Below are 16,756 nucleotides of genomic sequence, written 5' to 3' on the forward strand. Positions count from 1 at the left end.
GAAAACGCCCAGACACATTTGGATACAGCCACTGAAGCCTATACCAGGAGAAAAATGCCCAGAGCCATTTCGGAGGAAGCTCAATAAGAAAAAGGACCAATAAACATTGCCATGTGCCTTTCATTGTGACAGAGTAACCCAGGTGCCAACAGCATTTCCTCAAAGAAGGTATCTTCATCTTACTACCGTAGTTTGCGTATTTCCATGGCCTTACAACTGTAAATTTGTATCCTAATAAATCCTCATTGAGAAAGTCAATCCATTTATTGTTTATTACATTCCAGTAGTTTTAGCAAACCAAAAGCCATTTAGAAATGTTTTTCCCCATTCTAATTTTGTATTTACATACTAATGGTGTCTAACTTGAATGACACATAATTTTGATGAAACCCCATTTATCTATTACTTTTTTTATGCTACATAGTGGGGTCACATTTCCTTATTTTTCCATGTGAGTATCCTGTGATTGGAGCACCATTTGTTGAATTTTTGTCTGTTTTTTTGGTTTTTGTTTTCTTATAAGCTGTGTGACTAATAGACAGAATGAGTCTAGGTATCTGAAAAACATACCAACCTGAGGTTCTAATGGGCTTGTTTGTTTGTGGGACCAGTGTATGGACTTAGAATCAAACCTGGGTCTCCAGCATGTCAGAAAAGCATTCTATTACAGAACAACACTTGCATCCCCCTATGTATTGCTTTTTTGTTCCTCACACATATGATTTCATGCTAAATAGACAGTAAAATTGATGGTCATGAAAATTTGCCCTATGTTCTCTTCTATGAGATGTAGCATTTTTTGTCCTTGCATTTAAAGCTGTGAAATATTTTGAGTTGACTTTTGTGAATAGTGTTAGGTAGCACTATGAATTCGTCCTTTTCTATCTGGCTTCCTCATTGTTCAGCACCATTTGCTGAAATGCCTATTTTTATCCATTGAAAGATTTTGCCACCCTTGTCAAAAGAATTTGGTCATAGATTCATGGGTTTATTTCTTGACTCTGAATTCTTAATTTAATTGATCTGTATGTTTATCCTTTTTTCTGCACCACATATACCTAAATACCACTGAATTTTAGCAAGTTTTGAGATGGGGAAATATATCTAGTAGGTATTTATATAATTTTTGTCTCATATTGCTCTTGCAAATACATGATTTTTAGGACCAGTCTGTCAGTTTGTACAAATAAATTTGCTGGAAATATTGTAAGAGTAATGTTTAAATTGTAGATCACTTTTGGCATAGTATTATCTTATGATTAAGTATTCTGAAACATAAACATGAAATATTTTACTATTCATTTAGCTCATTACTGAAATCATTGAACAATGCACTCAATCAGGCAGAGAATGCATGTTAGCACTTTTCATTATATGCATTCCTAAGTATACATTTTGTTTCCTCATTTTATTTATGTATTTATTTATTTATTTATTTATTTATGTGAACAATGTAGGTAAAGTAATTTTATTACAAATTTCATTATGTAAAACCTAAATTGTTACATACAGTAAGATAAATCTGAAGTGAATTTTTTAACAAGCATGTGTTGTGCCTAGTGACGCTATGATACTTAGGTATAAAAGTACATAGTTCTCCCATTCTTTTTGGAATGGGATAAAGACAAGTGACAGGAAATTTTGCTCATACAGCTAGCGTATATTGGTTGGGATCATGTTGGTTTATCTTTGTGAAGTGTTTGGATGAATAAGCCTCATTCCTTGATCTCTGTAAGAGATCTCTATAATCTCCAGGGTAGCCTCAGTCTTGAAATTCAAGCCTCTTCCCATTTTTTTATTTCAATGCAATTTAGTAGACTTTCAGTATGTATTAAAGGTTGTGATTCAATTTGTTAGCCCAAGTATTAAAATCATTAACATATGGCAAGATATCTGCATAGGAGCTGTGTGCCTAATAGTCAGAATGAGGCTATGTATGCAAAAGACATATCAGCCAGAGGTACTAATAGGCATCCATCCAAAACAGAGACACTGATGTCAAGCCACCATAAGGTGAGGAAGACAACCATAGACCTAAAGGACTGGAGGAGACCCCAAGGTCACATAGACTATCTTACTGCCTCTAAATACCATAGGGTACATGAACTTGAAATCAGAGGTATGGAATGATAGATCATTTTATTTTATTTTATACTTAATTTTTTAAAAGATTGCTAAAAGCAGCATTTTTAAAAGTTGAGGCTCTCCGAAGTTTCAGGGACTTGATGTATCTGAGCAATAGTACAGAGCCTGTCCTCTGAAGTGGGACATGATACATAGCCTAATGTGAAGAGAAACATTGTAGTACCAAAAAGGTAGATGAGATATAAAGGAAGAGCATGTTATATATTATAGTATTAAGAAAGAGGAAGAGAAGAAGAGCCAAAAAATGGCTACAAAACACAGCCTGCTCATAAGAAAAAATGAAATTCCAAGGGGAAAAATAGGTGAAAACCTGATGGTAAAGAGCCCACAGCTGATGACCTCTTGCCTGGGAATTTCTAGCCCAGATTCTCTGAACTAAACCTCAACCTCTAGAGTAATGGCTCTAAACTTTGGAGTGTCTGCTCCCCCCACCCCAGGGGACATTTGGCAATGTCTGCAGACCATTTTGGTTATCACACTTAGGGTGAGAGAATGCTACTGCCCTCTAGTGGGTAGAGGTGATGGATGGCAAAGGACAATCCCCACAACAAAGAATACTCAAATGTCAATAATGACAAGGCTGAGAAACCTTCCTGTAGGGAGAGGGCTTTATTCATAAGTTTCTGGCTCTACTGTGAGCCTAGACCTTTGAATTATAATCAGACAAATGGGAACTCCTTCCACCTCAAGCTCTAATGTATGGATCTATCCTTACTGAAATCCCCGGTGATCTCAGAATATTCTACAAATGCCAAATCTGCTGTTGGTGGTTCAATTTCCAGCCAATATCACTAAAACCTGAGATCATTTTTATCTTCATTCTCTTCTGAGAAAATTGCTATTTCTTTCTCAGATGCAGTGTCACCCTCATTGATACTATTGAGGTAGAAACAGCAGCAGCCACTCAAATCATCAAAATTAATTTGCCCTCAGACAAGAGGGTGACTTTCTTTTATCAGGAAAGTGAGGGTTTTTCCATAAGATTCCTTTTCTTTACACTTATCTCCCCTTCACTCAGCAGTGGTTTTGTGGGTTACAGTGCAGGTCACCACCTCTTCAAGTTCAAGACTCACTTGTTGCTGCTTTTACCTCCTCTTCATCATGTTATACAAAGATGTGGTAGTGCTGAATTTTTCACCATTTCTACATCAGGTTCACTCATCTCCATAAAGGAAGTGCCAGTGATTTGTTGAAGCAAGGGAGCTATAGTTTCAGGGAATGCCTCCAGTGGCTCACTCTTTGGCAGGATTATAAAAGCCTCAGCAGCCTCTTCCATGCCCTCAAGCATTTCTTCATTGTCCACATGTGCAATGTCAGAATTAGAAGAGTTTTCTCCTTTTATCTCAAGTTCCATTGCTATGAAAGCTTTGGACCTCTTTGGGATCCATTGTAGTCTTCTACCAGGCCTCAGGACCAAGAGACATTGGTAAGTTCTCTGTGTGCCAAGAAGTGGTCACAGTTGGAGACTCAGGGAACAGGCTTGCACAGGGGAATCGCTGTTGGTAGGATATAAATGTCATTACTCTCTTCTGCAATGAATCCGTGTTTTATTTTTCCTTGTCTGACTCAAAGTTAAAGACAGTTCCCCAGTCACTGCTTGATTGATATACTGTTTAATATTCTTCAGTTATATCATGCCAATCTGCAGTAGTGCATTCAAGGGTCCTTGACTCCATCTTCTCAACTACAAAATCATTTGCTACAGCAAAACCAGACACTAAAATCTTATTCCAGCTGCTGTCATGAACTCCAGTCTCTATTTGCAGTATGCCGTATATGTCTTAGGAACATTTGTAATGCTGTAGGCATGTTCTTACCGTGTCCATGGCACTCTTTCTCCAGGGTGGGCCAAGCAGTCTTATATTGAGTTTCTGGGTTAGCAGGGCTAAATATTGGAGATGTGTGATGTTCAAAGCCTTTCCTGCAAATGTTTCCAAAATTTCTTGGTGCAGGAATTTTAGCTTTTATTCAATTTCAGTTTTAACTTTAATAGAACTTCTTGATCCACAGATAGTGAAGCTACATCTAGTTGAACCCCTTGGGGTGAGAAATGTTGTTGCTCTTGCATATTTTCTTGAAAGAGGAATGCAAAATAACTGAAACAGAACATTGTGTTTCAAAGTGAAATCTTAGAGGCATAGTAAAAGACGGGATTATCTTGGCTGGTAGAGCTCCAAATAATTTGACTGAGCTTTGCCCAATAACAGGTGAAAGAGGCAATTTTGCATCAGTTGTCCTCACCCCGACCTGACACCTCATACCTATGCAACTAGGGTAGGTCAAAAATATTTACCCTTGATTCCTTCACCTGAATATTAACTAGGTTTAATCATTAATCTCCAAATATGTCTGACTATTTCATATCTTGAATGCAACAAGAAATGAGTATGCTAAGAAATGAAATTTTGTGTAAAAGGAAACAGATAATCATGTTCTGAAAAATTCTGGGTTTTCAGAAAGTTAGACCCCAGAGAATAATAATGCACATTTGGATTTAACCAAACACTGAACTGTCACTCATTATATGGCAAGCCAAGGTTGGAGATGGAGTTATCCAGAAAGGATTTGAGGAAAACCCTATTATCAGATAGCCTGATCCCCTTTATGCTACATGCCGAGTCTACTTTTTTTTTTTTTTTGCAAAATCTAATGAACCACTGTCAGGCTGGATTCAAAGGGACAGAAAAAAAATTGAAATAAAAGGAAAAAAATCATAGGCAGGAACTTGAAAGCTAGAGTTTGAAGTCAAGAAACCATGGGCCAGGAGTGTGACCCACCCAAACACACACAGGCAGTGAGTTTACCCAAAGTCAGTGTGCTGGTTTGAAAGGAAGTATGCTCCCTAGAAAAGCCATGTTTTAATGAAAATATCATTTCATAAAGGTAGAATAATCTCTATTCAATACTGTATGTTTGAAACTGTAATCAGATCATCTCCCTGGGTGATGTGATTTAGTTAAGAGTGGTTGTTAAACTGGATTAAGGGACGACATGTCTCCACCCATTTGGAAGGGTCTTGATTGGTTTATTGGAGTCCTATAAAAGAGGAAGTGTTTTGGAGAATGAGAGATTTAGAGAAGGCAGAGCAGAACGACATAGTCATGAGAAGCTGAAGTCCACCAGTCGATGGCCCTGGAGATGAAGAAGGGAAATGCCTCCCAGGGAGCTTCATGAAACAGGAAGCCAGGAGAGAAAATAGTAGATGATGCCTTGCATGCCATGTGCTCTTCCAGCCAAGAGAGAAGCCCTGACTGTGTTCACCACATGCCATCTCACTTGAGAGAAAAACTCTGAACATCAATGGTCTTCTTGAACCAAGGTATCTTTCCCTGGATGCCTTAGATTGGACATCTCTATAGAATTGTTTAATTGAGACATTTTCTCGGCCTTAGAACTGTAAACTAGCAACTCATTAAATTCCCTCTTTTTAAAAGCCATTCTGTTTCTGGTATATTGCATTCTGGCAGCTAGCAAAGTAGAACAGTCGGGGAGTGGGTCTTCCTCCTGGATATTCAGAAAGAGTTATTTTGCCCCAGGCTTTGGAGATGGTGGAGCATATTCCATGGGGAATGGGGGAGGAAATTGGGTGCTACCCCATTTATCTGAAGGGCTTGAGCATGTGTCTCAGAGATGACAAGAATCCTTGTGCCACTCTGATGCATGAGCAGTGTGCTAAACAGGTGGTTTTACCATTTTTCCAATCTTGCAATCCTTATCCCAATGTTTGTAGTGAACAGGGTTCCCGCAAAGGTCCATGGAAAGGGTGGAATTTCTGCTTTCTGAAGCTTCAAGGATAAATCACTGCAGGACTTTGAAATCCAGTAGGATTTCCCTGAAGGTTTCCTGAAATATTTAAGTCTGGTGACCCCTGTTTTCTTTCCAATCTCTCCTTACAGCAGTGGGATTATATATCCTAAGGGTTTTACTTCGTTTCATGTGAGAAGCATTTAACACTCTAAGTTTACAACTCCAGACCCAGAAGAGAACTTTGCCTTAGGACAGACCATGCCTATAATTGTCTTGTATGAGATTTGTACTGTTTTTGAGTTTGTGTTGATTTCTATTAATACTGAAATACTTTAAGGTTTTTGTGATATAGTGATTACATGAGTGTGTTTTGAATATGGAAAGATTTAGTATGCTGCACAAAGTCAGATGATCATTGTAAGGTGAAAACCATGTCTGTTATTGTTTCTGATTTAGAGATGGCCTAAGGGGATATGCATTGTTGCCAAGTTGAAGGGTGGATACTGTGATTGTTAGAATCAGGTGTTATCTTGGCCATGTGATGGTGGCTTCTTTTTCTGTTGATGTGGACTAAAATCATCAGCATGTGGATTTGATCTATGGTTGATGACATCTGCAGTTGCCTCCCTAAATGAGTGGCTTTGAATTAAATCAGCTCAAGGCTTAAAATGAGAAGTCAGAAGTGAAGCAATGATCTCAGAGCTGACATTGCTTCAGATGTTTGGAAAAGCAGAGAGGAAATGTCTGGGGGAATGCTGTCTGAAACCAGTAGCCAAGAGAGTAATACAGTAGACATCATCTGATGCCTTCACATTTGACAAAGGAACCCAGATGAAAGCTAACAGCCTGTCTTTAAAAGATCTGTAAATTTGTCATTAAAATAAATTCCCTTTTAAAAGATCAATCTGTTTCTTATGCTTGCATTCCAACAGCTTTAACAAAATTAAAAAAAGGATCTTTGATTGAATATGAAGTAATGTTTGAATAAATCCTTTTGCTTAAGTTTGCTTATGTTTTAACTTGTTGATCGGTATTTTTATTGTTTCCAATTATGGCCATTACGATGCTATCTGCATGGAGGGCCAGGAGTAATCAACCAGGCCCAAGCAGGAACAATCGATCAGGCCCAAGCAGGAGAAGTCCCCACAACATTGGGGCAGAATGTCCCCATATATTAAACAATAATCTATGTTATGAAACTGAGAGAATATGATGTGTTTTAGCAATAGCTAACAGTATTTTTCTGCTTCTATGATATGCTTGCTTGCTAGCAACTGCAAAACCACCACATGATTTTAGCCTTTAAAAGCACAGCTTGAAAACCTCTGGGGGCTGCTCTCTGAATCTTACTTCTTGAAAGTATCTTAGGCAGTTGTCGACCAGCTCATAAAGACTCCAAATTAGCTTGAAGTTTTGAATTATGTAGTCTCTCGTTTGGTGCACCCCACAACAATCTGCAACTCATCTTGGGCATGTAGTGTGTGAGAAAAATCTTGCTCTTTCCTTATATAAACAACAAAATTGAGAGATCTGGAAAACTTGCAAATTGTCAAATGGCACTAGAAAAACATTACATACAAGTGTTGCACTGCAAATAAAACCTTAAAATCTAGACAAAGAGTTGCTATAAAAATAGGATCAAAAGTAAACTCTAATTGGTATAGTTATGACAGGATTCCAAATAAGGTAGTAAGAAGTTTAAATAGTTCTAGTTAATAAGTTTCTAAACTCTGAGTTTGATTAAGTCATGAGAGGAAATATCACATAGGTGATATCTAGTCAGGTTTTAGGTTTCCCTCCAGAATTATGTAGAATCCACACACACACAAAAAAACTAAACAGTACAGAACAAAATGTTCATCACTCAGTGCTGCTTGGAGAGAACAACAGCACAAATCATATAAATTTATTCTCAACCAACTACCTAGATGCACCACAAAAGAAAACAATCTGCAGGGGAAAGTGAACAAAGCCAACATCCTATGGGCAGTGGTGAGATCCAGTTGAGAGTAGAAGACAGAGTCTTTCATGTAATGTTTGTCCAAAACCACCTTTTTTCTCTTCATTGAGGAATAACATCCATAACCTGAAGATATTCTGTATTAGTTATGGTTCTCTAGGGAAACAGAATCAACTGGCAATATTAGTAAATATAAAATTTTAAAAAGTGTCTCACATAACTGTAGGAATGTAGAGTCCAAAATCTGTAAGGCAGGATCTGAAACTATGATTCCAATGGAGGGTCTGGATGAACTCCACAGGACAGGGTCACCAGCTGAAGCAGAAAGAGAACCTGTCTCTTCTGAATCCTCCTTAAAAGCTTCCAGTGATTAGATTAAGAATCACTCATTAAAGAAGACACTCTCATTGACTGAATACAAGTAGAATCAGTGGTGGATGTAGCTAATGTGATCATCATTTAATTCCATGAAATGTCCTCATAGCAAAAGACAGGCCAGCACTTGACAAACCAGACAAACAGGTACCACCACCTGGCCAAGTTGACACATGAACCTGACCATGACAGTCCATTCCTTGTCAACTTGGTAACTATACACATCACCTTAAACCATACCTAATTTCTAAATAGAAAAGAATGACACATTTTTTTCACCTAACAATACTCAACTGGCCTGCATATAATCAGGAACACATGAAATATCTCCAGAATAGGGTGCAAGTCTTTGCAAAATATTCATTCTTAAACTTAATATCTTAAAATTTGAATAGTATAACTATTAACTATTTATACTATAACTATGAACAAAACAGCATTACAGTGCTCATTTCTCTAGCTGATCATGTGGTTGTAGTTCATATTTATCAGTTCCTTCTTCCACTGCCCATTTCATGTTCCCTCTACCCTCAGCAAGCATTTCAATTGGCCGTGGTTCTTTGCCTGGTACGGTGACCAAAACCTTCATTCATGAAGTTTGAGAGCCACTGGTAGTCCTGCCAGGATTGGGTTATTGCAGTTTCCATTGATTTTAATCATAGGGCATGGTAGTACTAAACGACACCATAGGGGATCCCCTATGTTCCAGGAAAACTGCTTTTCACCTCCGTTATGTAGTTGCAGTCCTGTTTCCTCCTGCTAGTCAGGGTCAATCACCCCAGCCACTAATGTGATCCCCTTCTTGGCTTGTTCATCCAGGAGCATGAGTAGCCCAAAGTGACCAGGTGGCAGTCCATGAAGGGAGTGGTCCAATGTAATCAACATGCCTCCACGTAGCAGGGAATGGTGTCATATCAGGGACTGAGTGTGGGTCTTTGCTTTTGGCAGAATGGGCACTCAGTTTTATGACTGTAACCATGTCAGCCTTGGTGAGTGGAAGTCCATGTTGCTGAGCCCATACATAGCCTCCATCCCTACCACTTTGTTCATGAACCCATTGGGCAATCACAGGAGTTGCTGGGAAAAGAGGCTGGCTTGTATCCACAGAATGGGTCATCATATTCACTTGATTATTGAAACTTTCTTTTGCTGGAGTCATCCTCTTGTGTGCATTCACATGGGACACAAATATCTTCATGCTTTTATCCCACTCAGAAAGGTCTATCCACATAACTCTTCCCCAGAACTTTTTGTCACTAATTTCCCAACTATGTTCTTTCCAAGTCTCTGACAATCCCAGAAAACCATTAAGAACAGTCCATGAGTCAGTATAAAAATGCCCCTCTGGCCAGTTATCCTTCCAAGGAAAATGAACAACCAGGTGCACAGCTCGAAGCTCTGAAGATATCCCCTCACCACTGTCCTTCAAAGACACACCAGAAAGTGGTTGTAGTGTGGCAGCTGTCCACTTTCGGGTGGTACCTGCATATATTGCTGAAGCATCTGTAAAACAGGCCACGGTTTGCTTCCTCATTCAATTCCCTGTAAGGAACTCCCCAAGGGGCCATAGCTCTGATCTGGGAAACAGAAGGTAATATGGCAGGAGTGGAGACCATAGGCATTTGATCCACTTCCTCATGTAACTTACTTGTGCCTTCTGGACATGCTCTGGCCCTATCTCATATATACCAATTCCATTTTATGATGGAATGCTGCTACATATGCCCGACTTTATGGCTTGGTGCATCAGTCAACACCCAGCTCATGATAGACAACTCAGCTCCCATGGTAACTTGGTGTCCCAATGTTAAGCATTAAGTCTCTACTAAGGCCCAGTAGCAGGCCAAAAGCTGTTTCTCAAAAGAAGAGAAGTTATGTGTATCAGAATATAAGACTTTGCACCAAAATCCTAAAGGTCTGCACTGTGATTCTCCTATAGGGGTCTGCCAAAGGCCCCCCAAAAAGCATCCCTATTTTCTGCTGACACTTCCAGCACCATTGGATCTGCTGGATCATATGGTCCAAGTGGCAGAGCAGCTTGCACAGCAACCTGGACCAGTCACAGAGCCTCCTCTTGTTCAGGTCCCCACTCAAAATTAGCAGCTTTCCTGGTCACTCAATAAATGGGTGAGAGTAGAACACCCAAATGAGAAATACGCTGTCACCAAAATCCAAAGAGACAAACTAGGCATTGTGCCTCTTATTTGGTTGTAGGTGTGGCCAGATGCATCAACTTATCCTTCACCTTAGAAGGGATACCTCCACATACCCCACACTGCAGTACACTTACAAATTTCACTGAAGGGGAAGGCCCCTATATTTTTGTTGTATTTATCTCCTATGCTCTGACACATAAATACCTTACTGGTAAGTCTAGAGTAGTAGTTACTTCTTGCTCACTAGGTCCAATCAACATGATATCACCAATGTAATGGACCCGTGTGATCTGTTGTGGGAGGGAAAAATGATCAAGGTCCCTGTGGACAAGATTATGACATAAGGCTGGAGAGTTGTTATACCCCTAAGGTAGGGCAGTGAAAGTATATTGCTGACCTTGCCAGCTGAAAGCAAATTGTCTCTGGTGGTCCTTACAAATAGCTATTGAGATAAAAAGCATTTCCTAGATCAATAACTGCATACCAGGTACCAGAGAGTGTACTGACTTGCTCAAGCAATGATACCACATCTGGAACAGCAGCTGAAATTGGAGTTACTAACTGGCTGAGCTTATGATAACCCACTGTCATCCTCCAAGAGCCATCTATTTTCTGTGCAGGCCAAATAGGAGAGTTGAATGGGGATGTGGTGGGAATCACCACCCTTGCATCCTTCAGGTCCTTAAGAATGGCAATAATCTCTGCAATCCCTGCAGGAATCCAGTATTGCTTCTGATTTACTATTTTGATAGATAGTGGCAGTTTTGATGGCTTGCACTTGGCTTTTACCACCATAATAGCCTTTGCTGCATGAGTTGAAGAGCCAATGTGGGGATTCTGTCAGTCACTCAGTATGTCTATTCCAATTATGCATTCTGGAACTGGGGAAATAACTACAGAAAGGGTCCAAGGCCCCACCGGATCCACTGAGAGATGCACCTGAGCTAAAACTCCATCAATCACTTGACCCGCATAACCCCAATTCTCACAGGTGGACCGGAGTGACATTTTGGGTTCCCTGGAATTAATGTCACTTCTGAACCACTATCTAATAATCCCTGAAATATCTGATCATTTCCTTTTCCCCAATGCAGTTACCCTGGTAAAAGGCCATTGGTCTCATTGGGGAAGGCATTGGGGAATATTAACAGTATAGATTCGTGGCAGTGTAACAGGGTTCTTCCCCAAGGGGACCAGGCCTCCTCTTCATTCATGAGCTAAGGGTCTGTAAACTGTCTCAAGTTTGGAAATTGAGTAAGGGGTTGTGACTCTATGTCTTTGTAATTCAAGTTAGACTTCTGTTCATTTGATATAGAACTCTTTTGTTTATACAGCTCAAACGAGAATTTAGTAGAATGTCCATCTATTGTATTTCTAGGTACCCCATGATTTACTAGCCAACGCCACAAATCTCTGAGAATCAGATTATTTTGACACCTATTTTGAGTTTGCTGTCTATTATAATGGCCACATCCACTTTGTCTTCGACAATTAAGTGAAACCACCTGACGTTTGCCGACTTGGGATCTGGTCATCCACATTGTGTTTAAGAATTCCAGCTCAGTGACAGCAGTTCCTACTGACCTACAGAGAAGTGCAAATATAGAGCTCTTCAAATATGATAATGCTAGTCTCACACATGCATTTCTCACTCTTCTGGTAAAAGTTGCACCTCTGCACATTCCTGGGGTGTAAGAAATGGCTTTGTGGGTGTTGTGGGTGGGCCATGGTGGTTCAGCAGGCAGAATTATCACCTGCCATGCCAGAAACCTGGGTTTGATTTCCAGTGCACGTCCATGCAAAAAAAAAAAAAAAAAAGAGGAGGCTTTGCATGATAAATCCACCCTAACATTCCAATCTCTCTAAGCCTCAGGATCCCCTCATCTACATTATGCCAGGGCAGTTCTAGCATTTCAACTTCAGGTAATGTTAGCCACCTTTGGATACATGTTTCAGCCACCCACACAAACGAACTGTTAATTCTTTTTCTAACCCCTTGAGCTATAATGTTAAATGCAGAATCTCTGCTTAGTGGGCCCATATCAATAAATACAGCCTGATCCAGCCTTATATTCCTCCCACCATTATCCAACACCCTTAAAATCCATTGCCACACATATTCCTGATTTCTGTCTATATAAATTGGAAAATTCACAGTTCTTTTGGATAATATCATACCTCCTCATATATGATACTCTGTACCTCACCTTTAAGGGTCTGTTGGAACTTTAGTCTAGTTATAGGTCTGGAAGAAAATAGGGGTGGTGAGGGTGGGTCATGAAAATAATTAAAAGTCTTTTCCAAGCCATTTACTTCAGGGCATTCATTTGCAGTTTCATCTGATGAAGCAGGTTTAATCACTCTAGGACTAATCCCTTCAGGTGGAGTTTGAGTGGCCATATTTTCAAGGCAAGCTGGAAATGGGACAGCTATGTCCTCAGGACAGACCTCAGGGTTATCTAGAGAAGACTCAGCATAACTAGGGTTTCAACCTCACCATCGACTTCATTATTGATCCATATGTCACCATTCCATTTTTCAAGATCCCACTCCTTTCCAACCAATGCCCTCACCTTAACGGCTGACATCATCCAAGATAGAGATTTCAGTTTATGTTGTAAAATTGCTACTCTAACAGTAAGATTCTGAGTCTGATTTTTGGAGATCTCAAATCTTTGGTTACAAGAAATAAGATTATCCTTCAGAGACACTCACAGAAAAGTCTACATCTTTCAGACGGTACTTAAGCTTCTCACTTGAAGCCTTAAGTCCATCCCTTTCACTCATTAATGTATGCGGTGTATCTAACAACAACAAGCCAACATCTCTATACTTCCTATTTCCACAAAATTCTGAGAAGGTGTCAAAAACATTATCTGCCAGAACCTAGCTTCATACAAGCAAAGCGTTAGAAGAATCGAACAGTGATATTTTGAGTATCTCTTTTGCCAACTCACTCCATGGATTGACAATGTCATTCTGATTATGGGAATCAGAGACCTTAGTACCTTTGAGCCCAGTAAGAGTAGAAAATGATTCATAAAAGCCCATTTTTAGAATTCTGTTTCTTAAGAGCCACTCCTGGTACCAAGTTGTATTAGTCAGGGTTCTCTAGAGAAACAGAATCAGCAGGCAATATTCGTAAATAGAAAACTTAGAAAAGTGTCTCAGGTAACCATGGGAACACAGAATCCAAAATCTGTAGGGCAGGCTGTGAAGCTGATGATTCTGCTGGAGGATCTGGATGAACTCCACAGGAGAGGCTCACTGGCCGAAGTATGAAGAGAACTTTTCTCTTTGGAATCCTCCTTAAAAGGCTTCCAGTGATTAGATTAAGCCTCACTCATTAACAAAGACACTCTCCTTGGCTGATTACAAATGGAATCAGCTGTGGCTGTAGCCAAAGTGATGATGATTTAATTCTATGAAATGTCCTCATAGCAAAAGACAGGCCAGCACTTGCCCAATCAGACAAACAGGTACCAACACCTAGCCAAGTTGACCCATGAACCTAACCATGACATGTTCTCTGAACTAGGCAGCTTATGACAATAGTGTAGATCCCATCCATCTCAGGAAGAAAGAGTTTGGAAAAATGACCCTACCCTAGAAATGGTTAAAAAATACATGGTAGGCCATGCATTGCATCATGAGGAAGGACAGGGGCGCATGGGTGGTATTTTCACCACTGTCCAATCTGCTCATATCTGAGGCTCTCACCAGGAATCTCGAATTCACAGAGTCCAATTGTCAATGAACCAGGTATGCCCCAGGTGAAGGTTGTGTTTTGAAAGGGTCCCCCTGCCCTTACAGTGGGTTCAATAGGTGTGCTTGTTGGGCCTGCATGGTAGAGAACAGGAATTCTCATTCCTTAAAGGCAAGTCACAGTTGCGAGAAAACTGCTTCCCAGATTCAGATGCAGGGAGGAGGGAGTTAGAAGCAAGTGTGTCTGCCCAGGAAGCACAGGGTAGACCTGCCCTCCCTGTGAAGACCTCAGGGAAGATCTACATTCAGAAGCTCTGGCTCTGCAGGTATCATAAACTGTGTCAAGTTCCTTCAGGTGACCTTACCTGCTTCAATGGAAACTATCACAGAGAGTTTAATATTATATTTATAGAAAATAAGTTGATGATTTTAAGGAAAAAGAATACATGACAAGTTATTGATTGTTATAGACATAAAATTAGGTGTTTATTAATTGTGAATCTGATATTTTTAGATTATAAATCAAATACTATATACTGAGAGCCTATATGTGTGTGAGTGTGATACAGTGATGGAATTCTATGTAAGGGCTTATGATATGTAAAGATACGAATACAAGTGCAGGGACCTGGTCTTTGTTGCCACATGAGAGGGAGGATCAAATGGACTCACTTGATGCTGCTCCTTGGGAGACCCAGGATTTCCCACTTTCTCTTCATTCTCTGGAAGATATGCAACTCTATATGATGGTGGGTGAGGAATTGCTGGCCTGAACATTTTGAGAAATGTGATTTAAATTAAAACAAACAACTTCACAGGGTGGGAAAATGCAACTTTATTCCATATTTTCAGGCAAATTCTGTAGATTGGACCATTGCCATAATTTACATAAAATTGTATGTAATGTATGCGAATATATGCATTTATTTCAAATGTATGTTTCATATATTAATTCTATATATATATGCCTATATGTATTAAAAGATAGATTTGGCAATATAGAAAAAGATTATCTTAGTTTGAATGTTTTTTATATCATAGCACTGCTTATAAAAGATTTAATAGCTATTCTGGGAGTAACTTATTCTGAAGCAAAAAGAGGGAAACCCAGGCAAAGTCACGACGGTCTCTGCATGGCCTCTAGTGATGATGAGCTCCTCCTGCAACCCAGCCTCTTCTTGTTTCCTGCAGGGGAGGTTTCTGTCTGGGCTCACACTGACTTCCCCTCGCTGTGAATCTTGCACAGTAATAGGTGCCCGTGTCCTCGGTGCTCAGGCTGTTCAGTTTTAAATAAACTTCATTCTTGGAGGTGTCCCTGGAGATGCTGAGTCGGGATTGAAGGGCTGGGTTCTTGTTTGTATTTCCATCATAACCCATGCGACCTACCCACTCCAGCCCTTTTCCTGGAGCCTGGCAGTTCCAGTCCATACTATAGCGAGTTAAAGGGAATCCAGAAGTAGTGCAGGTGAGGGACAGGGTCTGCGATGGCTTCACAAGTCCAGCTCCTGACTCCTGCAACTGTACTTGACATAGAACACCTGGAAACAAGAAGAAACACAGTAAGTCATGTTCTAATTTCCATCACCCCATTAACTACATATCTGAACTCCTGAGACACTCACATCTGGGAGCTGCCACCAGGAAGAAGAAGAACCCTAAGTATTCCATGTTCATGTTGATGATGTCTGTGACGCCCAGGGAATCTTATTCAGATTGAGGAGGAACCTGAATTTAAGTAAGTGTGAGTTTTGTGCTCATCTGTTTTTCCAAGGGGTATTTTGCATTAGAGAGGTAACTCTGTATGTAAAATGAAAGCAAATGAGGGAAGGTCCTTTTATTAGGGCACCTGGGAGCAGGATGCTGACTGAGTCCTGGGAGAGTGAACCCTTCTCCTTGGGGCTCCCACACTAAACCCTTGTTCCTTTACTTCAAGTTAGGAAAAGTGCTCAATGAGAACTTAGAAGAGACCAAGGTGTCAATAATGGTGCTGAAAATATAGTCATAGGGCCCCAAACCCCTAGGATATACATATACACACAAATACACAAATACACACATTTGTGTGTGTGTCCATTTGAATATATATGGAATATATAATATATATAATATATGGTTATATTCCCCATCATTTATGGTTATCAGTCGAGGGAAGGGTGTTTCACGCCATAATCTCCACTTTATTGATATCGTTCTTCAGGTGTAGCTGCATGTGTGAATTTTATTAAGTTGTCAGTGCTTTTTGCTCATGCCCCATAGGAGCCAGAAAGGACATCGGTGTTCCCTCACCTCTCAAAACCATCATTGCAGAAGCACTAGCTGTATTGTCCCTGCCCTGACATAACACGCCTGTGCATGGGGAAGGTCAAAACCACTTACCCTTGATTTCTTCATCTGAGCATTGACTGGTTTTGAGCTCTCATATCTAAATATGTCTGTCTAACTTATATCTTGGATGCATCAAGAAACAGATAAGCTGAGAACTGAACTTTTGTGTACAAAGAAACGAGAAATTCATGTTGTGAAAAAGTCATGGCTTCCAGAGAGTGAGGCCCAAGAGAAATATGCCCCATATGACCAGTAAGTCATTACAGGATAGGTCAGGATTGGAGATGAAACTATCCAGAAAGAATGTGAAGAAGTTACTATTATCAGATGGGTTTGATCCTTT

General features: G+C 40.0%; 1 pseudogene; it reads right to left on the reverse strand.

Annotated features, from left to right (window-relative positions):
* Nucleotides 1-3,100: 3,100 nt before the first annotated feature.
* LOC143675586 (bcl-2-like protein 13 pseudogene) lies at nucleotides 3,101-15,465 on the reverse strand (annotated as a pseudogene).
* Nucleotides 15,466-16,756: the final 1,291 nt, after the last annotated feature.

This window comes from Tamandua tetradactyla, chromosome 3 (genome assembly GCF_023851605.1).
Source record: "Tamandua tetradactyla isolate mTamTet1 chromosome 3, mTamTet1.pri, whole genome shotgun sequence".
Taxonomy (NCBI): domain Eukaryota; kingdom Metazoa; phylum Chordata; class Mammalia; order Pilosa; family Myrmecophagidae; genus Tamandua; species Tamandua tetradactyla.